Raw genomic sequence first — 26,471 nt, 5'->3', positions numbered from 1 at the left:
ATGCGAAAAGCACTGTTCTAAGCGCTGGGGAGGTTACAAGGTGATCAGGTTGTCCCACGGGGGGGCTCACAGTCTTAATCCCCATTTTACAGATGAGGTAACTGAGGCACAGAGAAGTTAAATGACTTGACATGGGGCTTTGAACCCATGACGTCTGACTCCAAAGCCCGGGCTCTTTCCACTGAGCCACGCTGCTTCTCAATATAGTAAGCGCCTAACAAATACCATAAAAACAGAAGAAGAAAGCCGAGAAGCGGCCTGCCGGGGGAAGCCAGGGGCAGCCCGAGAAACGGTCGGGCTTGATTAATGGAAGAGGAAACGAAACAAGTGATGTCAGAGCAAAGATCAGTCGTCAAGGTCATCTGTCGCTGGGAGTCCGCCGGGGACCGCGACGTCTTGACGGGGCTTCTAAATAGAGCCGTCGCAGGCCCGGGGCGGCCCGGCCCGCGTGGGACGGAGGAGATAAAGACAGGAGGGGATGCCGAGGAGTGATAAAAACAACCGGCTGTCTTGAAAAATTACAACTTTCTCGGCTGCGCCAATCTCGGCCATTTCCTGGATCATTTGTTTTGTCGGGGGGGGATCCATTCCATCTTTCCATTCCAAATTTCATTCTATTCCAAATGCTTCCATTTCAGCGCATGTGCGTCCGCCTCTCTCCCCAACTCTCTTGTGTTCGTTCTCCTGAATCATCCCCCTTCCAGACTGTGAGCCCATTGTTGGGTAGGGACCGCCTCTATACGTTGCCAATTTGTACTTTCCAAGCACTTAATACAGTGCTCTGCACACAGTAAGCGCTCTATAAGTACGATTGAACGAATAAATGAATGAATCAGGAGGAAATAATAATAATGATGGCGTTTCTTAAGCGCTTACTATGTGCCAAGCACTGTTCTAAGCACTGGAGTACGTACAAGCTAATCAAGATGGACCTCATCCCTGTTCCACGTGGGGCTCTCAGTCTTCATCCCCATTTTCCACCATCATCATCATCAATCGTATTTATTGAGCGCTTACTATGTGCAGAGCACTGTACTAAGCGCTTGGGAAGTACAAACTGGCAACATATAGAGACAGTCCCTACCCAACAGTGGGCTCACAGTCTAAAAGGGGGAGACAGAGAACAAAACCAAACATACTAACAAAATAAAATAAATAGAATAGATATGTACAAGTAAAATAAATAAATAAATAGAGTAATAAATATGTACAAACATATATACATATATACAGGTGCTGTGGGGAAGGGAAGGAGGTAAGATGGGGGGGATGGAGAGGGGGATGAGGGGGAGAGGAAGGAAGGGGCTCAGTCTGGGAAGGCCTTTCCAGATAAGGTCACTGAGGTCCACAGAAGTGAAGTGACTTGTCCAAGGTCACATAGCAGACAAGTGGCAGAGCCAGGATTAGAACTCAGGTCCTTCTGGCTTCCAGGCCCGGGCTGTACCCACAGGGCCACGAAATCTAATCTTGACATCAGCGAGGGCAAGCGAGGGTGAGTGGAAAGTTGGGAGGAGGGGACGAGGAGGAAGGAAGGGTCCCATCACTTGACCAAACTGCAAGTGCACCCAAATCCACGGGGGCCTCCCACTCCGAGAAGTCCTCCAGACTCACTCTGGGCAGGGAATGTTTCGTAGTGGGTAGAACCCGGGACTGGGCTCCAGAAGGTCATGGATTCTAATCCCGGCTCCACTGTTTGACCTTAAGCAAATCGCTTCACTTCTCTGTGCCTCAGTTCCCTCATCTGTAAAACGGGGATTTGAGCCCCAGATGGGACAGGGACTATGTCCAACCCAATTTGCTCGCATCCTGCCCAGCCTTTAGTCAGTGCCTGGCACCTCGTAAGTGCTTAACAAATACCATTGTTATTATTATTGTTTTATTGCATTCTCCCAAGTGTTTAGGAGAGTGCTCTGTATACTGTAAGCGCTCAGTAAATACGAATGAATGAATGAATGAATGAACGATGTCAGCGGGAGACCCGGAGGAGTTCAGAGCTCTACCACACTGTCTGTCCATCATCCCCGGACCATCCATGGGAATTGGGGAGTCAGTATGTAGCGGAGCTGAGGTCTAGAGACCCTTAAATCCTGCCGGAATGGCAGAGCCGGAGTTAGCTGAGGCACAGAGATGATGCTTCTGGAAGAACCGACAGGGGACGGTCCAAAAGATTCCGTCCATCCTATTTATTGAGCTCTTACTGTGTGCAGAGCACTGTACTAAACGCTTGGGAGAGTACAAAAAACAACAGGCACATCCCCCACCCACAGTGAGCTTACACTCTAGAGACTTTGAGGGGGCCGATTTGAGGAAGTCCACGATCCTGACATTATCCTCAACTCCTTTTTTTACAGTACTTGTTAAACGTATACTAGGTGCCAAGCACTGGTTGGATCCAAGCACTTAGTACAGTCCTCTGCACACAGTAAACGCTCAATAAATACGATTGAATGAATCCAAGCTAATTAGGTTGGACAGAGTCCCTGTCCTGCATTAGGGATCACGGTATTAACTCCCATTTTACAGATGAGGGAACCGGGGGAGAGAGTATTGAGAATTTACCGAGTGCAGGTCATTGTACTAAGCGTTTGGGAGAATGCAGTATAACAGTAAACAGACGCATTCCCTGCCCACAATGATCTTACAGTCTAGAGAGTAAAGTCACTTGCCTAAGGTCACACAGCGGACAAGTGGCAGACCCAGGATTAGAACCCAGGTCCTCTGGTTCCCAGGCCCAGGCTCATTCATTCATATTACTGTGTGCAGAGCACTGTAATAATAATAATAGTAATAATGATGATGATGGCATTTGTTACAACTTGTACTTCCCAAGCACTTAGTAATAATAATAATAATAATAATGATGATGGCATTTGTTACAACTTGTACTTCCCAAGCACTTAGTAATAATAATAATAATAATAATGGCATTTATTAAGCACTTACTATGTGCAAAGCACTGTTCTAAGCACTGGGGAGGATACAAAGGTGATCAGGTTGTCCCACCTGGGGCTCACAGTCTTAATCTCCATTTTACAGATGAGAGAACAGAGAAGTTAAGTGACTTGCCCAAGGTCACACAGCTGACAATTGGTGAAGCCGGGATTTGAACCCATGACCTCTGACTCCCAAGCCTGTGCTCTTTCCATTGAGCCACGCTGCTTCTCTACTAAAGTACTTCTGTACTAAAGTGCTTGGGAAAGTACAACGCAACAATAAACAGTGACATTCCCTGTCCACAATTTTAAGATCTTAAAATCAATCAGTCAATCAATCAATTGTATTTATTGAGCGCTTACTGTGTGCAGAGCACTGTACTAAGCGCTTGGGGAGTACAAGTTGGCAACATATAGAGACAGTCCCTACCCAACAGTGGGCTGATCTATTAAGTAGATCAGTAGTATTAGAGAAGCAGCGTGGCTCAGTGGAAAGAGCCCGGGCTTTGGAGTCAGAGGTCATGAGTTCAAATCCCGGCTCCTCCACTTATCAGCTGTGTGACTTTGGGCAAGTCACTCAACTTCTCCGGGCCTCAGTTTCCTCATCTGTAAAATGGGGATGAAGACTGTGACCCCCACGTGGGACAACCTGATCACCTTGTAACCTCCCCAGCGCTTAGAACAGTGCTTTGCACATAGTGAGCGCTTAATAAATGCCATTATTATTTTATTATTTTATTTTTTTAAGTACTAGTTGGTAAAACATTTTAGTTTTTAACATGATGAGCTTGCATTTTTCCTCACACAAAAATATAGTCTTTACCTTCATTGCTCTATCAGCATAATGAAGCCATTCTTTGCATTGCTGAAACCGCATGAATTAAAAAGATTCAGTTTGGAGTTAGGAACTTCCCTAGGCGCCGAACGCTCCCGCTTAAACTTTCTATCAGCTTGGAATATGTTTACGCGGAGTAAAATATGACCGAGGGGGGAAAGAAGTCTTTTTAAGAACTGAGTGGCGCCAATGTGGCTTTGTCCCTCTCTTTCAACCTTCATATTTAGTCAGTCACTGAATCCTGTCAGTTCTTTCTCCACAACCAGAGTCCATCCCTTTCCCGCCCGAGAAGGGCACAAGCATTTATCTGATCCCAATTCGACTACCGCATCAGCCTCCTCGTGGACCTCCCGGCCTCCAGTCTCTCCCCACGCCAGGCCACAATATCCTCCGCTGCCCGGCTGCTTTTTTTGAAAATATGACTCTGCACGTGTTTCCCCACTCCTCCAAACCCTCCAGCGGTTGTGCACTGATCTCCACGTCAAGCAGAATGATAATCATAATAATGATGGCATTTGTTAAGCGCTTACTATGTGCAGAGCACTGTTCTAAGCGCTGGGGGGGATATCAGGTGATCAGGTTGCTCCACATGGGGCTCACAGTCTTAATCCCCATTTTACAGATGAGGGAACTGAGGCTCAGAGAAGTTAAGTGACTTGCCCAAAGTCACAACAGCTGACAAGTGGAGGAGCAGGGATTCGAACCCACGACCTCTGAGTCCAAAGCCCGGGCTCTTTCCACTGAGCCACGAAACTCCTGGCCTCCCCCTTAAGGTGCTCAATCATCTCTCTTTCCCCCCTACTTCTCTTATCTCTTCTCCCACTACACCCCAGTTCACACTCTGTTTTTCTCAAGCCCACCTACTCCCTGGAATTTGTTCTCACCACTCCCTCCTCCTCCTCCTCATAATAATAATAATAATAATAATAGTAGTAATAATAATAATAATAATAGTATTTGTTAAGCGCTTACAGTGTGTCAAGAACTGTTCTAAGCACTGGGGTAGATAGGAGAAGCAGCGTGGCTTAGTGGGAAGAGCCCGGGCTTGGGAGTCAGAGGTCATGGGTTCTAATCCCGGCTCCGTCACTTGTCTGCTGTGTGACCTTGGACAAGTCACTTCACTTCTCTGTACCTCAGTGACTTCATCTGTAAAATGGGGATTAAGACTGTGAACAACCCCCATGGGCCAATCTGATTACCTTGTAACGTGGCTCGGTGGGAAGAGCCCGGGCTTTGGAGTCAGAGGGCATGGGTTCGAATCCCGGCTCTGCCAATTGTCAGCTGTGTGACTTTGGGCAAGTCACTTGACTTCTCTGGGCCTCAGTTACCTCATCTGTAAAACGGGGATTAAGACTGTGATCCCCCCGTGGGACAACCTGATCACCTTGTAACCTCCCCAGGGCTTAGAACAGTGCTTTGCACATAGTAAGCGCTTAATAAATGCCATCATTATTATTATTATTGCCCCAGCACTTAAAGCCCTTGACAAACACCATCATAATAATACAGGTTAATCAAGTTGGACACAGTGCCCGTCCCACGTGGGGCTCACGCTCTTAACTCCCATTTTACAGAGGAGGGAACTGAGGCCCAAGGTCATACAGTAGACACGTGGCGGAGTTAGGATTAGAACCCATAACCTTCTGACTCGCTCTCTCCACTAAGCCACGCCGCTCCTCTGAATGCTTTTCTTTTCTGGCAACGTCCGAATCCAACCTAAAGAATGAGATCAAAACCTATAAAATCATCGCCTGAGCCCAAGAGCTAACCTTCCACCCACCCGTCCTTTGGTTTAGAGCGATTCCTTCTGCTCATTTCCTGTCCTCTGTCAGAAATTACCGCCCGCGAGTTCAATTATCCATCCTTACCGGCGACACGTTATTTTCCTAGAAACTTTTCGCCGCAGTCAGCAAATCTGGTGCATTTTGTTTAAATTGACATGTCATCTCTCATTATGCAATCTGGAGAGAAAGGGTGGGTGCGTGGAGGGGAGACGGAATCGTTTTCCTGTGGTTTGGCCGGGGGGGGTGGGGGGTGTTCCCCAAATATTTTCTGCTGGGCGCGTCTCAAGCGGGCCATGGGAACGGAGTCGGCGGTCGGGGGAAGAGGGGAAATAAACAAAGGGATGGGAAATCTGAACTGGTGATCGGGGTCTGCCTCACTGGATCAAATTGAAGCCAGATTCTCCAGAAGGGCTCCCCCAGATCCCGCCCCCATCCCCCTGGCCACGCAGAGGGGATGTTTTCAATCCAGCATAATAATAATAATGGCATTTTTTAAGCGTTTACTATGTGTCAAGCACTGTACGAGCGCTTAGTACAGTGCTCTGCACACAGTAAGCGCTCAATAAATACGATTGATGATGATGTACTAAGCACTGGGGTGGATACTGTGAGCCCGTTGTTGGGTAGGGACAGGGACTGTGTCCAACCCGATTTGTTTGTATCCATCTTCTAGACTGTGAGCCCGTTGTTGGGTAGGGTCCGTCTCTATACATTGCCAACTTGGACTTCCCAAGCGCTTAGTACAGTGCTCGGCACACAGTAAGCACTAAATTAATACGACTGAATGAGTGAATGAATGAATCCACTCCGATGCTTAGTGCAGTAAGTGCTTCACAACCCAACTCTATCTGTTGCCGATTTGTACTTCCCAAGCGCTTAGTACAGTGCTCGGCACGCAGTAAGGGCTCAATAAATACGATTGATTGATACAACCGCATCAGGTTGGACACAGTCCCCTGTCCCTCATGGGACTCATAGTCTCAATCCCCATTATACAGATGAGGTCACTGACGCCCAGAGAAGTGAAGTGATTTGCCCAAGGTCACAAAGCAGACAAGTGACAGAGCCGGGATTAGAACCTGTGACCTTCTGACACCTAAACCCGGGCTCTAGTGGCACATAAAATTGACTTGTACTTCCCAAGCGCTTAGTACAGTGCTCTGCACACAGTAAGCACTCAATAAATACGATTGAATGAATAAAATGAAAAGACTTGGCCGCCTCGCCCGCGGTTGGTCGGATCCATCAATGAGGCAATCAGTCGCGTTTATTGAGCGCTTACCGTGTGCGGGGCACTGTACTAAGCGCTTGGGAGAGTACGATAGAACAATTTAACAGACACGTTCCCTGCCCACAGTGAGTTTTGGGGGTCAGTGGGCCACCTGGAAGGTGACCCCATCTTTATCCGGAGAGCGGGGGTCAGTTCTAGCCATCTGAAGGGCGGCCAGCCGTGCCAGCGGGAAACCAGCGAAGGTTTGCTGGGAGAGACGGAGGGGCACGGAGGAAGAGGAGGAGAGGGGAGAAGCAGGGTGGCCTAATGGATAGAACCCAGGCCTGGGCGTCCGAAGGACCTGATTTCTCATCCTGGCTCTGCCACTTGTCAGCTGTGTGACCTTGGACAAGTCACTTCACTTCTCTGGGCCTTAGTTAGCTCAACTATAAAATGGGGATTAAGACTCTGAGCCCCATGTGGGACAGGGACTGTGTCCAACCCGATTTGTTCGTATCCATCTTCAAGACTGTGAGCCCGTTGTTGGGTAGGGACCGTCTCTCTATGTTGCCAACTTGGACTTCCCAAGCGCTTAGTACAGTGCTCCGCAAACAGTAAGCACTCAATTAATACGACTGAATGAATGAATGAATGAATCCACTCCAAAGATTAGTGCAGTAAGCGCTTCACAAATGTCACAATTATTATTATTATCACTGCTGTTGCAATGTGCCAAGCACTCTACTAAGTAATAATAATAATAATAATGGCATTTATGAAGTGCTTACTATCAATCAATCAATCAATCATATTTATTGAGCACTTACTGTGTGCAGAGCACTGTACTAAGCGCTTGGGGAGTACAAGTTGGCAACATATAGAGACAGTCCCTACCCAACAGTGGGTTCACAGTCTTACTACGTGCAAAGCACTGTTCTAAGCGCCGGGGAGGTTACAAGGTGATCAGGTTTTCCCATGGGGGACTCACAGTCTTAATCCCCATTTTACAGATGAGGTAACTGAGGCACAGAGAAGTTAAGTGACTTGCCCAAAGTCACACAGCTGACAATCGGAGAAGCAGCGTGGCTCAGTGGAAAGAGCCCGGGCTTTGGAGTCAGAGGTCATGGGTTCAAATCCCGGCTCCACCAACTGTCAGCTGTGTGACTTTGGGCAAGTCACTTCACTTCTCTGGGCTTCAGTTATCTCATCTATAAAATGGGGATTAAAACTGTGAGCCCCTGTGGGACAGCCTAATCACCTTGTAACCTCCCCAGCGCTTAGAACAGTGCTTTGCACATAGTAAGCGCTTATCAAATACCATTATTATTAACATTATTATTAATTGGCGGAGCTGGGATTTGAACCCATGACCTCTGACTGTACTAGATGCAAGATAATCGGGTTGGACACAGTCCTTGCTCCACACGCGGTTAACAGCCTAAGTAGGAGGGAGAATGGGTATCGAATCCCCATTTCGTGGATGAGGTAATTGCGGCCCAGAGAAGTGAAGTGACTTGCTCAAGGTCACACAGCAAAAAAGTGGCAGAGCTGGGATTATAACTCTGGTTATAATCAGTATATAAGTATATATGTTTGTACATATTTATTACTCTATTTATTTATTTATTTATTTTACTTGTACATATCTATTCTATTTTATTTTGTTAGTATGTTTGGTTTTGTTCTCTGTCTCCCCCTTTTAGACTGTGAGCCCACTGTTGGGTAGGGACTGTCTCTGTATGTTGCCAATTTGTACTTCCCAAGCGCTTAGTACAGTGCTCTGCACATAGTAAGCGCTCAATAAATACGATTGATGATGATGATGATGATGATGATGATAGTCCTCTGACACCAGGGCCTGGGCTCTAACCACTAGGCCAGGCTGCTTCCCAGTGAGCACATAGTAAGCGCTCAGTGTATACCAGTGATTGATTGCTTGATCAATTGATCGACTCACCTCTCCCTCCCAGGCATGGATGTTTCCACCCTGTGCCACAGAAGATGTAGACTGGAAGCTCGTTGTGAGCAGGGAGTGTGTCTCTTTATTATTCTTTTGTCCTCTCCCAAGCGCTTAGTACAGTGCTCTGCACACAGTAAGCGCTCAATAAATGTGATTGAATGAATCTGTTCGGGATCAAAAAGATCGAAGCCCAGAGGTCGATCATAAGACCGAGGCCCCCGGCAAGAAATCAAAACTGCTGGCCATCCTTCTTTACCGGGGTAACGTTAATCTATAATTATAGACCACGCGGGTACCAATGAGTAAGTCATTAGTACACTAGATTAGTCTAATTATTTTTGTGGAAGGAAAGTGAAGTTCTAACCTCGTTAAACGCTTTCCCCATCACGGTAGCCAGCTCCCGGCCGGGCCTTCTTGGCAATGACGACTCTTTTACTACTTCGATCGTGAGGCCAAACGGCAACTTGATTTCACTCATTCATTCAACTGATTTCATTTATTGAACGCTCACTGTGGGCAGAGCACTATGCTAAGCGCTTGGCAGAGTACAACAGGTCTGTCATTTTATTCATTCAATCGTATTTATTGAGCACTGTGAGCCCACTCTTGGGTAGGGACTGTCTCTGTGTGTTGCCAACTTGTACTTCCCAAGCGCTTAGTACAGTGCTCTGCACACAGTAAGTGCTCAATAAATACCATTGATGATGACTTACTGCGTGCAGAGCCATTATTTTTCTAGGTGACGTCGTTGTCTCTTCACTGTGTGAGGAGCTCTCACATTTATTATTATTAATAATAATTATAATCATAATGGTATTTGTTAAGCTCTTAATATGTGTCCGGCACTGTTCTGAGTGCTGGGATAGAAACAAGCTAATCAGGTTGGACACAGTCCCCGTCTCACATGGGGCTCATCGTCTTAATCCCCATTTTACAGGTGAGGGAACTGAGGCGCAGAAAAATGAAATCATCATCATCATCATCAATCGTATTTATTGAGCGCTTACTATGTGCAGAGCACTGTACTAAGCGCTTGGGAAGTACAAATTGGCAACATATAGAGACAGTCCCTACCCAACAGTGGGCTCACAGTCTAAAATGGGGAGACAGAGAACAAAACCAAACACACTAACAAAATAAAATAAATAGAATAGATATGTACAGCAGACAAGTGATGGAGCCGGGATTAGAACCCAGGTCCTCCTGATTCCCGGGCCCGGGCTCTATCCACTAGGCCACGCTGCTTCTAGACTGTGAGCCCACTGTTGGGTAGGGACTGTCTCTATATGTTGCCAGCTTCTACTTCCCAAGCGCTTAGTACAGTGCTCTGCACGCAGTAAGCGCTCAATAAATACAGTTGATTGATCGATTGATTCCTGCATTTTGAAGCGGCAGATCAGCGACGGCGACCTCTTTTTTACATCTCTGGTTTATCTCGGCCACCACCTCAGTGTCTCGCGGCGTAAAAGGATATTATCCACGTGACAGTTATGGCTTAGGTCACCATCTGGGAGACTCCTGCCCACGGCTCCCGAAGAGAAAATCGCTCCATTTAAGGCCTTTTCTGGTTTCATTAAGTGCCGAAAAATCACGAGGCCCTTTGAGTCTCACCCATGGCTCCGGGGCCCAAATGGGGGTCAGGAGGGATTAGGGTGCACATGCTAATCTGTCCTAAAGCAGGCCGTCATTTTCATCCCAAACCCCGTGTCCCTCCGATTGGGCGGAATCAGAGGGAAGAGCCTTCAACTACCCAGTGGGGCCTCGGCTCGGAATAATAATAATAAAAATGATGGTATTTGTTAAGCGCTTACTGTGTGCAAAGCACTGTTCAGGTTACAAGATAATCAGGTTGTCCCACCGGAGGCTCACCGTCTTAATCCCCATTTTCCAGATGAGGTAACTGAGGCCCAGAGAAGTGAAGTGGCTTGCCCAAAGTCACCCAGCTGACAGTTGGTGGAGCCGGGATTTGAACCCATGACCTCGGACTGCAAAGCCGGGGCTCTTTCCAATGAGCCACGCTGGAATGTGGTTTCCCGTATTGTGAACCAGGCTGGGGAGGGAGGTGGCCCACTGTTGGGTGAGGATTGTCTCTGTTTGCTGCCGAATTGTACTTTCCAAGCGCTTAGTACAGTGCTCTGCACAGAGTAAGCGCTCAATAAATAACAACTGAATGAATGAACGAATGAATGGAAATAGGAAGAGGGAGAGATCCGGGGTTGGGAGTGAGGGGGAGGTGGGAAAAAGGGGCCGGCGCTGGGCTAGTTATGGACTCCGAAGGTCAGATTCCCAGGCTTATGTATCTGGACTAAATCATTCATTCATTCAATCGTATTTATTGAGCGCTTACTGTGTGCAGAGAGCACTGTACTAAGCGCTTGGGAAGTACAAGTCGGTAACATCTGGAGACGGTCCCTACCCAACAATGGGCTCACAGACAAGAAGGGGGGAGACAGACAAATCATTCTTAAGTTGGTGTCGTGATTGCGACCACGGCTCCGTCCTCTCCGCGCGACATCGCGGGGCCCTGTTTGGACACCGCGACCATTCGTCAGGGTTAAACTGAGGCCTGAGATGGCTGAGGTAATGACAGCATAGCGCGCTGCCAGGAAACAGCCGGGCTTTGTCGCTCCTTCCATTTTCCTCGGCGGCTTATGAAATCATCAAAACGCGCGCGTGAAATGGCGACCTGCTCGGAATTTATTTTCAGAGCGAGGGGTTCCCGTGGGGAAATAGAGTCCGGAAGAGGGCTTCCTCCGGTCGCGAGGGGCTACTACTTTGAGTGGGCCTGAATCTCCCCAGTTGCCGCAGAGATGGATATGTGGGGATTGGATTTTTCATAGCTAGAGGAGGGATGATCTTTCAATCAGATTAATGAGAAAATATATTGCACGGACCCTCCGGCGCTTTTTTTTTTGCTCTCCGGGCTAATATGTGGCCCAAATCCCCAAAGATCTTTTTCAGCATGACAATAGCCTTTGATAATAATGGCGCTCGCACAAAGACAGGTCAAAAAATTAAAGCGAGTCCCTGCGCGTCTCCGTTTCAGGGGCCGGAGCGTGTTTTCTTTTCTTGGCCCACCACGGGGCACGTTCTATCGAGGGGAGTCACGTTGAATAAGACAAAAGGAATTTTCTAATTATGCTATCTGTCAAGATGGGAATCTGCGGGAATTAGCTCTGGGCGAGAGACCGCTGGGTTGGGCTAAGTCTCCATGAGGGTGTGATTGTCGCGAGCACTTGGCGATAGCTCGATGTTAAGAATAATGACAATAATAATAATAATAGTGGTATTTGTTGAGCGCTTACTTTGTGCCAGGCACTGTACTAAGTGCTGGGGTGGATTCAAGCAAATGGGTTTGGGCGCAGTCCCTGTCTCACATGGGGCTCACGGTCTTAATCCCCATTTTTCAGGGGAGGTAACTGAGGCCCAGAGAAGTGAAGAGATTTGCCCAAGGCTGCACAGCAGACAAGTGGCAGAATGGGGATTAGAACCCGTGACCTTTTGATGCCCAGGACCGTGATCTAGCGTGGCTCAGTGGAAAGAGCCCGGGCTTTGGAGTCAGAGGTCATGGGTTCAAATCCCGGCTCCGCCAATTGTCAGCCGTGCGACTTTGGACAAATCACTTCACTTCTCTGTGCCTCAGTTACCTCATCTGTAAAAAGGGGATTAAGACGGCGAGCCCCTCGTGGGACAACCTGATCACCTTGCAACCTTCCCAGCGCTAAGAACAGTGCTTTGCACATAGTAAGCACTTAATAAATGCCATTATTATTATTATTATTAGATTTGGACTCTGGGTTTCGCTGTTCGGGCGGCTTTTGGAGTTTTCCATCTGGTTTGATGAGGCCTCTGCTTTGGGTGGATCGGCGACCCCGGTCGCTTGGACGTTTAAGGGACGGAGGGCGACGGGGTGGGGGAAGGCTAGTACAGTCCTCTCCCTGAAGCATGTTACAGCTCGGCTCACCGCGGAGTAGAGCACGCTAAGACAAAGCCCCTTTTCGGCTCCGACCCACTCAACCACGACTCACAGAATCCCAGAGTGCCGATTCCGAGCTTCTCTAGCCCCCTCCAGACTGTCATAATGATAAGATTAATAATCATCATAATCCTAAACTCGTTGTGGGCAGGGAATGTGTCTTTTTATTGTTCTGTTGTGCTCTCCCAAGCGCTTAGTCCAGTGCTCTGCACATAGGAAGTGCTCAATAAACACGATTGACTGACTGACTGACTCAGTGCCTCATCCAGGGCTCTCTCCATGAGGGACACTGGGTGGAACTGTGTTCTGGTTTCCCTCTTGGACGCCCGGCCTCGTGGTTGGGAAGGAACCATTCAACCCGACTCGCCCCTCTATATCCTCGACTTTCCTCCAGTGACCCAGCAAGGACCATCCAGCACTCTTAATTCTCCCCCTCACCATCTCTGAGAGACTCACCCAGAGACCCAGCACAGACCATCCAACACCCCTGACTCTCCGCCAATAACCTAGCATGGGCCGCACAACAGTCCTGACTGCCAATTATATTTATTGAGCACTACGTGCATGTAGAACACTGTGCTAACAAAGCAATATAACACATTCCCTGCCCATGATGAGCTTACAGTCTCCCGTCTCGATCCATGATTTTTCCCCAGTGCCTCAGCTCAGACCATCCAACACCCCCGACTCTCCCCCAGTGACCAAGCAAGGACCATCCAACACCTCTGACCCTCCCCTCTCCATCCCTGACTCTCCCCCAGTGACCCAGCAAGTACCATCCAGCACCCTTGATTCTCCTCCTCTCCATCTCTGAGAGACTTGCCCAGAGACCCACCATGGACCATCCAACATTCTTCCCCAATATTGACCTAGCATGGGCCACACAACACTCCTGACTCCCAATCAATCAATTATATTTATTGAGCACTACGTGCATGTAGAACACTGCGCTAAGCACTTGGGAGAGTACGACAAAGCAATATAACACATTCCCTGCCCATGATGAGCTTACAGTCTCCCATCTCGATCCATGATTTTTCCCCAGTGCCTCAGCTCAGACCATCCAACACCCCTGACTCTCCCCCAGTGACCAAGCAAGGACCACCCAAAACCCCTGACCCTCCTCTCTCCATCCCTGACTCTCCCCCAGTGACCAAGCAAGTACCATCAAGCACTCTTAATTCTCCCCCTCTCCATCTCTGAGAGACTCGCCCAGAGACCCACCATGGACCATCCAACACCACTGACTCTCCCCCAGTAGCCTAGCATGGGCCACACAACAGTCCTGACTGCCAATCAATTATATTTATTGAGCACTACGTGCGTGTGGAACACTGTGCTAAGCACTTGGAAGAGTACGACAAAGCAACATAACACATTCCCTGACCACGGCAAGTTTACAGTCTCCCGTCTCAATCCCTGATTTTTCCCCAGTGCCCCAGTTCAGACCATCCAACACCTCTGGAGAAGCAGCGTGGCTCAGTGGAAAGAGCCCAGGCTTTGGAGTCAGAAATCGTGGGTTCAAATCCCGGCTCCACCAACTGTCAGCTGTGTGACTTTGGGCAAGTCACTTCACTTCTCTGGGCCTCAGTCACCTCATCTGTAAAATGGGGATTAAGACTGTGAGTCCCCCATGGGACAACCTGATCACCTTGTAACCGCCTCCAGTGCTTAGAACAGTGTTTTGCACATAGTAAGCACTTAATAAATGCCATTATTATTATTATTATTACCTCTGACTCTCCTCTCTCCATTCCTTACTCTCTCCCAAGGCAGGATGGAGGGATAGAGATATGGGAAGGGGACAGGAAGATTCATATTAATGTCCGTCTCATCGTCTAGAGTATAAATTCATTATGGGCAGGGAATGTGTCTGCTCCTTCTGTTGTACTGTACCCTTCCAAGCGCCCAGTAAAGTCCTCTGCACATAGCAGACACTCAATAAATACGATTCATTGATTGATTGATGGGGCCAGCGCACCTGGGGTATGAAGGAGGTGGCGGATGAAATTTTGATGACAAATTAACCTAGTCCTTTGCTGTGGCACCCAGCAGCTCTGACACATTCCCCGGAGGTCTGACCGTCTGGAATTTTGCCCATTCTCTTGATCCAGCTGGGCTGAGAGTGGGAAGGATACTCACTCACAAGTGGAAGCCAGAAAGATGCTCTCTGCCTGTAGAAATAATAGTGGCGATGACGTGTCTTGAGTCAAGAGATCCTTGAGACTGAAAGCTCTCATGTCGTTGCGTTATATTGTGAGGTATTCTAGTCTAGGGTGGGTTGTAATAATAATAATAATTATGATAACATTTGTTAATAACAGTAATGATAATAATGATGGCATTTGTTAAGCACTTCCAATGTGCCAAGCACTGTTCTAAACGCTAAACAAGGGCAGGGAATAACAGGGAATAATAATAGGAAGGGGAATTAGCTCAAATGGTAGAGCGCTCGCTTAGCATGTGAGAGGCAGCGGGATCGATGACCGCATTTTCCATTTCTACTTTAGCCTTCCCAGACTGAGCCCCCTCCTTCCTCTCCCCGTCCTCCCCCTCCCCATCCCCCCGCCTTACCTCCTTCCCCTCCCCACAGCACCTGTATATATGTTTGGACGTATTTACTACTCTTTTTATTTATTTGTTTGTTTTATTTATACAGATTTATTCTATTTATTTTATTTTGTTAATATGTTTTGCTTTGTTCTCTGTTTCCCCCTTCTAGACTGTGAGCCCACTGTTGGGTAGGGACCGTCTCTATATCTTGCCAATCCCAAGCGTTTAGTACAGTGCTCGGCACACAGTAAGCTCTCAATAAATACGATTGAATGAATAATAATGATAGCATTTGTTAAGCACTTACTATGTGCAAAGCACTGTTCTAAGCGCTGGGGGGATACAAGGTAATCAGGTTGTCCCACGTGGGGCTCACAGTCTTCATCCCCATTTGACAGATGAGGTAAGTGAGGCACAGAGATGTTAAGTGACTTGCCCAAAGTCACACAGCTGATAAGTCTTTTAGACTGTGAGCCCACTGTTGGGTAGGGACTGTCTCTATATGTTGCCAACTTGTACTTCCCAAGCGCTTAGTACAGTGCTCTGCACACAGTAAGCGCTCAATAAATACGATTGATGATGATGATGAAGTGGCAGAGCCGGAATTAGAACTCACAACCTCTGACTTCCAAGCATGTGCTCTTTCCACCAAGCCGCGCTGCACGGCACTAGGCTCTGGAGTGGATAAAAGCAAATCGAGATGGACCCAGTCCCGGGCTCACAGTTTCAATCCCCATTTTCCAGAGAAGGGAACTGAGGCACAGAGAAGTCAAGTGACTTACCCAAGGTCTCCCAGCAGACAAGTGGTGGAGCCGGAATTAGAACCCATGACCTTCTGGCTCCCGGGCCTGGGGTCTATCCACTGTGCCATGCTGCTTCTCTAGTCTAGGTTAAGGGTCCAATCTACATTGGAGTTTTAATCTAGGGTGAGGTTCTAATCTGGATGAAGTTTCCAAATTAAGGGTCTAGTTTAGAATACCACAATAGATAATAATAATAATAATAATGATAATAATAATAATAACAACAATCTAGATTGAGGTTCTAGCAGGATTCCAGGGGAGGAATTGGGCTCTAGTCTAGAGAAGAAGTGCAGGAGTCAGAGGTCGTGGGTTCTAATTCCGGCTCCACCACTTGTCAGCTGTGTGACCTTGGGCAAGTCGCTTAACTTCCCTGTGCCTCAGTTCCCTCACCTGTGAAATGGGGATGAGGACTGTGAGCCCCACGTGGGAAAACCTGATAAGCTTGTATCTATCCCAGTGCTTAGAAGCAGCGTGGCTCAGTGGAAAGAGCCCGGGCTTTGGTGTCAGAGGTCATGGGTTCAAATCCCGGCTCTGCCAACTGTCAGCTGTGTGACTTTGGGCAAGTCACTTCACTTCTCAGTTATGTGAAATGGGGATGAAGACTGTGAGCCCCCCGTGGGACAACCTGATCATCTTGTAACCTCCCCAGCGCTTAGAACAGTGCTTTGCACATAGTAAGCGCTTAACAAATATCAACATTATTACTATTAGAACCGTGCTTGACACATAGGAAGCACTTAACAAATATCATCATTATTATTATTAGAACTGTGCTTGGCACATAGGAAGCGCTTAACAAATACCATCATTATTACTGTTATTATTAAGGTTCTCGTTCTAGCCGGATTTTAGGATAGGATTCCAACCTAGGATGGGGCTCTAGTCTAGGGTAGGGGTCTGGGCTCGATTAAGGTTCTCGGTTGTCCGGTGAAATCCCAACAGGAGAAACCGTCATTCCCATCATTCCGTTATTATTCACAACCGCCAGCGGAAAGAGAGAAATCACTCCAGTGCTCAGGTCTGAGTCCACTTCTCCCTAGGGGAAAGGCGGCCACCTCTTTTAATCTCAGCCCGAGTCCTTTTTGAATAAATCAGAAGGAAAACAGTGTCACGTGGATGCAGGGAGGAGGGAAGGGAAGTCACAGGGAGATGGCCCGGAGTGGCGGCGAAGGAATGGCCCTCAGCCTCCTTCGGCTCCACTGACTCTGGTGGTCACGAAACCTCCACGCCTTTCTGGGTTTTCCAAGCTTCCATGGGGCCGAGTGGCTTCTGAGGAACTTCCAGCTGCTGGTAGCCTCTGACCTGTATATATGTATATATGTTTGTACATATTTATTACTCTATTTATTTATTTATTTATTTATTTATCCATTCGTTCATTCATTCATTTATTTATTTATTTATTCATTTATTTATTCATTTATTTATTCATTTATTCATTCATTTATTTATTTATCTATCTATTTATTTATTTTACTTGTACATATCGACTCTATTTTCTTTTGTTAGTATGTTTGGCTTTATTCTCTGTCTCCCCCTTCTAGACTGTGAGCCCACTGTTGGGTAGGGACTGTCTCTATATGTTGCCAACTTGTACTTCCCAAGCGCTTAGTACAGTGCTCTGCACACAGTAAGCACTCAATAAATACGATTGATTGATTGATTGACCCCTGGTCAACAACAATCATAATAATAATGGTACACATTCGTAACAATAATAATTACAATATTTGCTAAGCACTTACTATGTGCCAAGCAGTGGGGTTGAAACCTTCAGGCCCTTCTGGGTTTTCCAAGCTGCCATGGGGCCCAGTGGCTTCTGAGGAACTCCCAGCTGCTGGTAGTCTCTGACCCCTGGTCAACAACAATCATAATAATAATGGTACACATTCGTAACAATAATAATAACAATATTTGCTAAGCACTTACTATGTGCCAAGCAGTGGGGTCGAAACCTTCAGACCCTTCTGGGTTTTCCAAGCTTCCGTGGGGCCGAGTGGCTTCTGAGAAACTTCCAGCTGCTGGTAGCCTCTGACCTGTATATATGTATATATGTTTGTACATATTTATTACTCTATTTGTTTATTTATTTATTTATCTATTTATCTATTTATTTATTTATTTATTTATTTATTTTACTTGTACATATCGACTCTATTTTATTTTGTTAGTATGTTTGGTTTTATTCTCTGTCTCCCCCTTCTAGACTGTGAGCCCACTGTTGGGTAGGGACTGTCTCTATATGTTGCCAACTTGTACTTCCCAAGCGCTTAGTACAGTGCTCTGCACACAGTAAGTGCTCAATAAATATGATTGATTGATTGATTGATGGATTGACCCCTGGTCAACAACAATCATAATAATAATGGTACACATTCGTAACAATAATAATTACAATATTTGCTAAGCACTTACTATGTGCCAAGCAGTGGGGTTGAAACCTTCAGGCCCTTCTGGGTTTTCCAAGCTGCCATGGGGCCCAGTGGCTTCTGAGGAACTCCCAGCTGCTGGTAGTCTCTGACCCCTGGTCAACAACAATCATAATAATAATGGTACACATTCGTAACAATAATAATAACAATATTTGCTAAGCACTTACTATGTGCCAAGCAGTGGGATCGAAACCTTCAGGCCCTTCTAGGTTTTCCAAGCTTCCATGGGGCTGAGTGGCTTCTGAGGAACTTCCAGCTGCTGGTAGCCTCTGACCTGTATATATGTATATATGTTTGTACATATTTATTCCTTTATTTATTTATTTATTTATTTATTTATTTATTTATTTATTTTACTTGTACCTATCGACTCTATTTTATTTTGTTAGTATGTTTGGTTTTATTCTCTGTCTCCCCCTTCTAGACTGTGAGCCCACTGTTGGGTAGGGACTGTCTCTATATGTTGCCAACTTGTACTTCCCAAGCGCTTAGTACAGTGCTCTGCACACAGTAAGCGCTCGATAAATACGATTGATTGATTGATTGATGGATTGACCCCTGCTCAACAACAGTAATAATAATAATGGTACACATTCGTAACAATAATAATTACAATATTTGCTAAGCACTTACTATGTGCCAAGCAGTGGGTTCGAAACCTTCAGGCCCTTCTGGGTTTTCCAAGCTTCCATGGGGCCGAGTGGCTTCTGAGGAACTTCCAGCTGCTGGTAGCTTCTGACCCCTGGTCATCAACAATCATAATAATAATGGTACACATTCGTAACAATAATAATAACAATATTTGTTAAGTACTTACTATGTGCCAAGCAATGGGGTAGATGCAAGGTAATCACACTCTTAGTCCCCACTTTACAGATGAGGGGACTGAGGCCCAGAGAAGTGAAGTGACTTTTATTCATTCATTCAATCGTATTTACTGAGTGCGTACAGTGGGCTACTGGGGGGATGACAATAGCACAATAAACAGGCACATTAATAATGATGGCATTTGTTAAGCGCTTACTATGTGTAAAGCACTGTTCTAAGCGCTGGGGAAATACGAGGTGATCAGGTTGTCCCACGTGCGGCTCACAGTCTTAATCCCCATTTTACAGATGAGGCAACTGAGGCTCAGAGAAGTTAAGTGACGTGCCCAAGGTCACACAGCAGACATGTGGTGGAGCCGGAATTCGAACCCATGACCTCTGACTCCAAAGCCCGGGCTCTTTCCACTGAGCCACGCTGCTTCCCTGCCCGTAACGAGCTGACAGGCTAGAGGGGGAGACAGGCATTAATAGAAATAAAGAAATGACAGATCTGGACATGATGAGTGGTGTTTGGCTGGGAGGGGGAGATAATAATAATTATTGCATTTATTAATAATAATAATAATAACGATGATGATGGTATTTGTTAAGCACTTACTATGTGCAAAGCACTGTTCTAAGCGCTGGGGATTAAGCGCTTACTATGTGCAAAGCACTAAGTGGTGGAGAGGAATAAAAGTACAGTGCTTTGCACATAGTAAGCGCTTAATAAATGCCGTCATTATTATTATCATTATAAAAGGAGCAAATAAGAGCGATGCCGAAGGGAATGGAAGAAAAGGAAAGGAGGGCTTAGTCTGGGAAGGCCTCCTGGAGGAGATGGGTCTTCAATAAGGCTTTGAAGGCGGGGAGAGTCATTTTCGGTCAGATATGAGGAGGGAGGGCATTTCAGGCCAGAGGCAGGAAGTGTTAGGGGTTTACTATGTGCTAAACACTGTTCTAAGTACCAGGGTAGATGCAAATTTATCAGGTTGGACACAGTCCCTGTCCCACATGGGACTCACATTCTTCATCCCCATTTTACATATGAGGGCTTTGAGGCCCAGATAAGTGAAATGACTTGCCTAAGGTCACACTGCAGACCTGTGGCGGAGTTGGAATTAGAACCCAGGTCCTTCAGGCTCCCAGGCCCGTGCTCCATCCACTAAGCCACACTGATTCTCTAATGTCTCGCCCCCTCGCCACCCCACAAAGCAAAAAACACCCTCCAGCGTTTGGCTCTTCACAATAATAATAATAATAATTGCGGTATTTACTACGTGCCAGGCACTACATTAAGCACTGCGGTGGACATAAGCAAATTGCCCTGGACACAGTCGCTGTCCGGCTCACAGTCTCAATCCTCATTTTCCAGATGAGGTAACCGAGGCCCAGAGAGGTGAAGTGACTCACCCAAGGTCACACAGCAGACAAGTAGAGGAGCCAGGATTAGAACCCGTGGCCTTCTGGCTCCCAAGTCCCTGCTGTAACCCTCACACCACGCTGCTTCCCCACAGTCCCGTCCGCTGGGATGACGCTTCCGAAACGCTCTCGGCTCGAACGAGATTCAGTCCTTCTCCAGAAAAATTTCCATATTCAGTTCGAAGGAATTTCGATAAAGTTGTCCGTAATGGGCGTCAGGACTGTAGTAGACCCACATTCCAGGGATAAAAGTGAAAGGCTTCGGTCCCCTCCCACTGGCTGCCTCTCGGAACCACGGCCTAGTAAATAATGGAATTAACGAGGGTAGATGAGAACGAGCCATAAAAGATTTATCGGTAACAAATATTCAATTTTTTCCTCCGTCAACGGCCTCGGCTGAGGTTGAACATTCATTCACTCAATAGCATGTACTGAGTGCTTACTCTTCATTTGATCGTATTTATTGAGCACTTACTGTGTGCAGAGCACTGTACTAAGCGCTTGAGAGAGTACAATGAAGCAGTAAGCAGACACGTTCCCTGCCCACAACAAGTGTACAGTCTAGGGAGGGAGATCAATCAATCAATCAATCGTATTTATTGAGTGCTTACTATGTGCAGAGCACTGTACTAAGCGCTTGGGAAGTACAAATTGGCAACACATAGAGACAGTCCCTACCCAACAGTGGGCTCACAGTCTAAAAATGTGAGCATTAATGATGAGCATTAATAAAGATAAATAATTACAGATACGGATATTAATAATAATAATGGAATTTTTAAAATGCTATGTGCCAGGCTCTTTTCTAAACACTGTGATGGACACACACAAATGGGGTTGGACACAGTCCCTGTCCCACGTGGGGCTCGGTGGAAAAGAGCCCGGGCTTTGGAGTCAGAGGCTGTGGGTTCAAATCCCGGCTCCGCCACTTGTCAGCTGTGTGACTTTGGGCAAGTCACTTAACTTCTCTGGGCCTCAGTAACCTCATCTGTAAAATGGGGATGAAGACTGTGAGCCCCCCTGTGGGACAACCTGATCACCTTGTAACCTCCCCAGTGCTTAGAACTGTGCTTTGCACATAGTAAGTGCTTAATAAATGCCGTCATTATTATTATTATTATTATTATTATTATTATTATTAGAGAAGCAGCACGGCTCAGTGGATAGAGCTTGGGTCTGAGAGTCAGAAGGACCTGGGTTCTAATCCCGGCTTTGCCACGTGTCTGCTGTGTGGCCTTGGGAAAGACACTTTACTTCTCTGTGCCTCAGTTCACTCATCTGTAAAATGGGGATTAAGATTGTGAGCCCTGTGTGGGACAGGGACTGTGTCCAACCCAACTATCTTGTACCCAACCCAGTGTTTAGAACAGTGCCTTGCACATAGTAAAGCACATTAACAAATTATTATTTATTACTATTAATTTTACATATATTATATTATATTATATTATTTTGTATTATATATTATATTATATTATATTTTATATTATATTATATATTACATTACATTATATTATATTATATTATATCACATCATATCGTATTATATTATATTATATTGTATTATATTATATCATATTGTATTCTATTCTATTATATATTATATTATATTATGTTATATTATATTATATTATTTTATGTTATATTACATTATGTTATATTATATTATATTATATTACATTACATTATATTATATTCTTTTATGTTATATTATATTATGTTATATATTATATTATGTTTATTATATTATATTATATTATAGTATATTATAGTATATTATATTATATTGTATTATATTACATTACAATATATTATATTATTTTGTTATATTATATTATGTTATATATTATATTATGTTTATTATATTATATTATATTATATTTTATATTGTATTATTTTATTATTGAAATTATTGTTATTATTATTAGGACCTGGGTTCTAATGCCAGCTCTGCTACTTCTGTGCTGCAAGACCATAGGCAAGTCACTTCACTTCTCTGGGCCTCAGTTACCTCATCTGTAAAAGGGGGATTAAGTCTGCGAGGCCCATATGGGATGGGGACTGTATCCAACTTGATTCGCTTGCATCTACCTCAGTGCTTAGTGCAGTGCCTGACACATAGTAGGCACCTAACAAATACCACAATTGTCATTATTATTATTATAGGTACTCGACAAATATCACCTATGGAAAATGAGGGGCCTTCTTCGTTGGCGGACAACTTCAAAGCGGAACGCTGGGCAATGAATTAAAATGTGCCTGTGAGCCGCCACTCCTTCCAGCCGGGGGAAAATGTTCAGGTAGCCAAACTGCTTGGAAATCAAATTCCCTGCGGTTGCTATAGTGACGATGATAAAGCGGCTGCCTCTATTTCTCCCGTGCGCCGGTCGGGCCCAATCCCTGGAAACGGGAAGACAGAGGAGAACGTAGACGCTGCTAATTCCCTCTCCTGATGCCTTCCCTCCTTCTGCTCCCGTTTCCGAACCTCTGCAATCCCAACCCGTCCATTGCCGCCTCTCTTCCCCACAACCACATTTCCAGAGTCTTCTTCGGAGTCTTGAGACTTCCTTCATATTTCCTTCAGAGTCTTGAAGCAGTCTGGCCTGGTGATGATGATGATGGTATTTGTTAGGCGTTTACTATGTGCCAAGCACTGTTCTAAGCACTGGGGGGGTACAAGGTGATCAGGTTGTCCCACGGGGGGCTCACAATCTTAATCCCCATTTTCCAGATGAGGGAACTGAGGCCCAGAGAAGTTGCCCAAAGTCACCCAGCTGACAGTTGGCGGAGCCGGGATTTGAACCCATGACCTCTGACTCCAAAGCCCGGGCTCTTCCTGCTGAGCCACGCTGCTTCTCTGGGAAGAGTCCGGGCCTGGGAGTTGGAAGGTCATGGGTTCTAATCCTGCCTCCTCCACTTGTCTGCTGTGTGACCCCGGCCAGGTCACTTCACTTCCCTGGGACTCAGTTACCTCCTCTGAAAAATGGGGATTGAGACCCCGAGCCCCACGTGGGCCAGGGGACTCTGTCCAACCCGATTTGCTTTTATCCATCCCGTGGCTCAGTGGAAAAGAGCTCGGGCTTTGGAGCCAGAGGTCATGGGTTCAAATCCTGGCTCCGCCAATTATCAGCTGTGTGACTTTGGGCAAGTCACTTCACTTCTCTGTGCCTCAGTTACCTCATCTGTAAAATGGGGCTTGACTGTGAGCCCCCCGTGGGACAACCTGATCACCTTGTAACCTCCCCAGTGCTTAGAACAGTGCTTTGCACATAGTAAGCGCTTAATAAATGCCATCATCATCATCATCCATGTAAGGCACAGACTTAGGGAAGCAGCGTGGTTCACTGGAAAGATCCCGGTCTTGGGAGTCAGAGGTCATGGGTTCTAAACCCAGCTCCCAACGCTTGTCAGCTGTGTGACTCTGGGCAAGTCACTTAACTTCTCTGTGCCTCAGTGACCTCATCTGTAAAATGGGGATGATGACTGTGAGCCCCATGTGGGACAACCTGATCACCTTGTATCCCCCCCCCAGCGCTTAGAACAGTGCTTTGCACATAGTAAGCGCTTAACAAATGCCATTATTATTTTACCATTATTTTATGGTTGTACATATTTATTATGGTTGTACATATTTATTACTCTAGTTATTTATTTATTTATTTATTTATTTTACTTGTACATTTCTATCCTATTTATTTTATTTTGTTGGTATGTTTGGTTTTGTTCTCTGTCTCCCCCTTTTAGACTGTAAGCCCACTGTCGGGTAGGGACTGTCTCTATGTGTTGCCAATTTGTACTTCCCAAGCGCTTAGTACAGTGCTCTGCACATAGTAAGCGCTCAATAAATACGATTGATTGATTGATTGATTGATTATTATTATTATTATTATTAAAATGACTGTGAGCCCCCCAGGGGACAACCTGATCACCTTTTAACCTCCTCCTCCTTCTCTGGGCCTCAGTCCCCTCATCTGTAAAGTGGGGATTAAGAGTGTGAGCCCCACACGGGGCTTAGAACAGTGCTTTGCACATAGTAAGCACTTAATAAATGCCATCATCATTATTATTATTATTAACTCCTCTGTGCCTCAGTTCCCTCATCTGTAAAATAGGGATTAAGACTGTGAGCACCATGTGGGACAAATTTATCCCCTGCCCAGTGCTTAGAACAGTGCCTGGCACATAGTAAGCGCTTAACAAATACCATTACCAAAAAAAGGCATAATAAGCGCTTAACAAATACCATTATTATCATTATTACTATTATTATTATTAAGCTAAAGAGTTTAAAAGCCTTAGTCCAATGCCTGGCACATAGTAAGCGCTTAACACATATCATTTAAAAAAAAAAGAAGACAGCAAATTGTCGGAATGTGTGAACATCAAAGCGACATGGCAGGAAAATCAACGTGCCCGTCTGGGATTTCTGCGGCTCGGAGGGTGTAACAAGGAGCTTAACGTCTTAGAAATATTTGTCGACCCTAAAGAGCAGCTGAAACGTGCGGTGCTTGGGGAAAATATGCCAAACTGCTGCTGGTACAAAGAGCAGGAAATGTTCTGAGGACGAATCCCGCGCAGTGGAAACCCGCTATCGAGCCCAGAATACGACTTCGTCTGAGACTCGATAATCAGGGGGCTTTTCCGAGCAGTTCATCCATCAATCGATCGATCCATCGATCAAGGCTATTGAGCATCCACTGGCACTCAACATTGGAGTAAGCCCTTGGGAGAGTGCCACCTGTCAATCAATGGTATTTACTGAGCACCCATCAATACCCGGTACTGGAGTAAACCTTCAGGAGAGTGCCGTCCGCCAATCGATGGTATTTATCATTATTATTTATTATTAAATATTATTATTATTATTTATTGAGCATCCACGGGTACTCTTTAATAATAATAATAATGGCATTTGTTAATAGTAAAAATGATAATAATGATGGTGGCATTTATTAAGCGCTTACTATGTGCAAAGCCCTGTACTAAGTGCTGGGGAGGTTACATGGTGATCAGGTACTTCCCAAGCGCTTAGTACAGTGCTCTGCACACAGTAAGCGCTCAATAAATACGATTGATTGATTGATTGATTGATTGATCAGGTTGTCCCACGGGGGGCTCACAGTCTTAATCCCCATTTTACAGATGAGGTAACTGAGGAAAGAGAAGTGAAGTATACTTATTCTTACATATGTACATATATATACATATTCTAAGAATACATATCTATTCTATTCATTTTATTTTGTTAGTATGTTTGGTTTTGTTCTCTGTCTCCCCCCTTTTAGACTGTGAGCCCACTGTTGGGTAGGGACTGTCTCTATATGTTGCCAATTTGTACTTCCCAAGCACTTAGTACAGTGCTCTGCACATAGTAAGCACTCAATAAATACGACTGATGATGATGATGAAGTGACTTACCCAAAGTCACACAGCTGATAATTGGCAGAGCCGGGATTTGAACCCATGACCTCTGACTCCGAAGCCCGGGCTCATTCCACTGAGCCACGCTGCTTCTCTAAGCAGCATTAAGCCGCTTTCATTTCTTCTGTAAGCAGCATTTGTTAAGCGTTTACTAAGTGCCAAGTACTGTTCTAAGCACTGGGATAGACACAAGGTAATCAGGTTGTCCCACATGGGGCTCACAGTCTTCATCCCCATTTTACAGATGAGGGAACTGAGGCACAGAGAAGTGAAGTGGCTTGCCCAGGGTCACATAGCAGACAAGCGGTGGAGCTGGGATTAGAAACCCCTGGAATG

Source organism: Tachyglossus aculeatus, chromosome 25 (genome assembly GCF_015852505.1).
Source record: "Tachyglossus aculeatus isolate mTacAcu1 chromosome 25, mTacAcu1.pri, whole genome shotgun sequence".
NCBI classification, from domain to species: Eukaryota; Metazoa; Chordata; class Mammalia; order Monotremata; family Tachyglossidae; genus Tachyglossus; species Tachyglossus aculeatus.
This window is presented reverse-complemented; position numbering follows the sequence as displayed.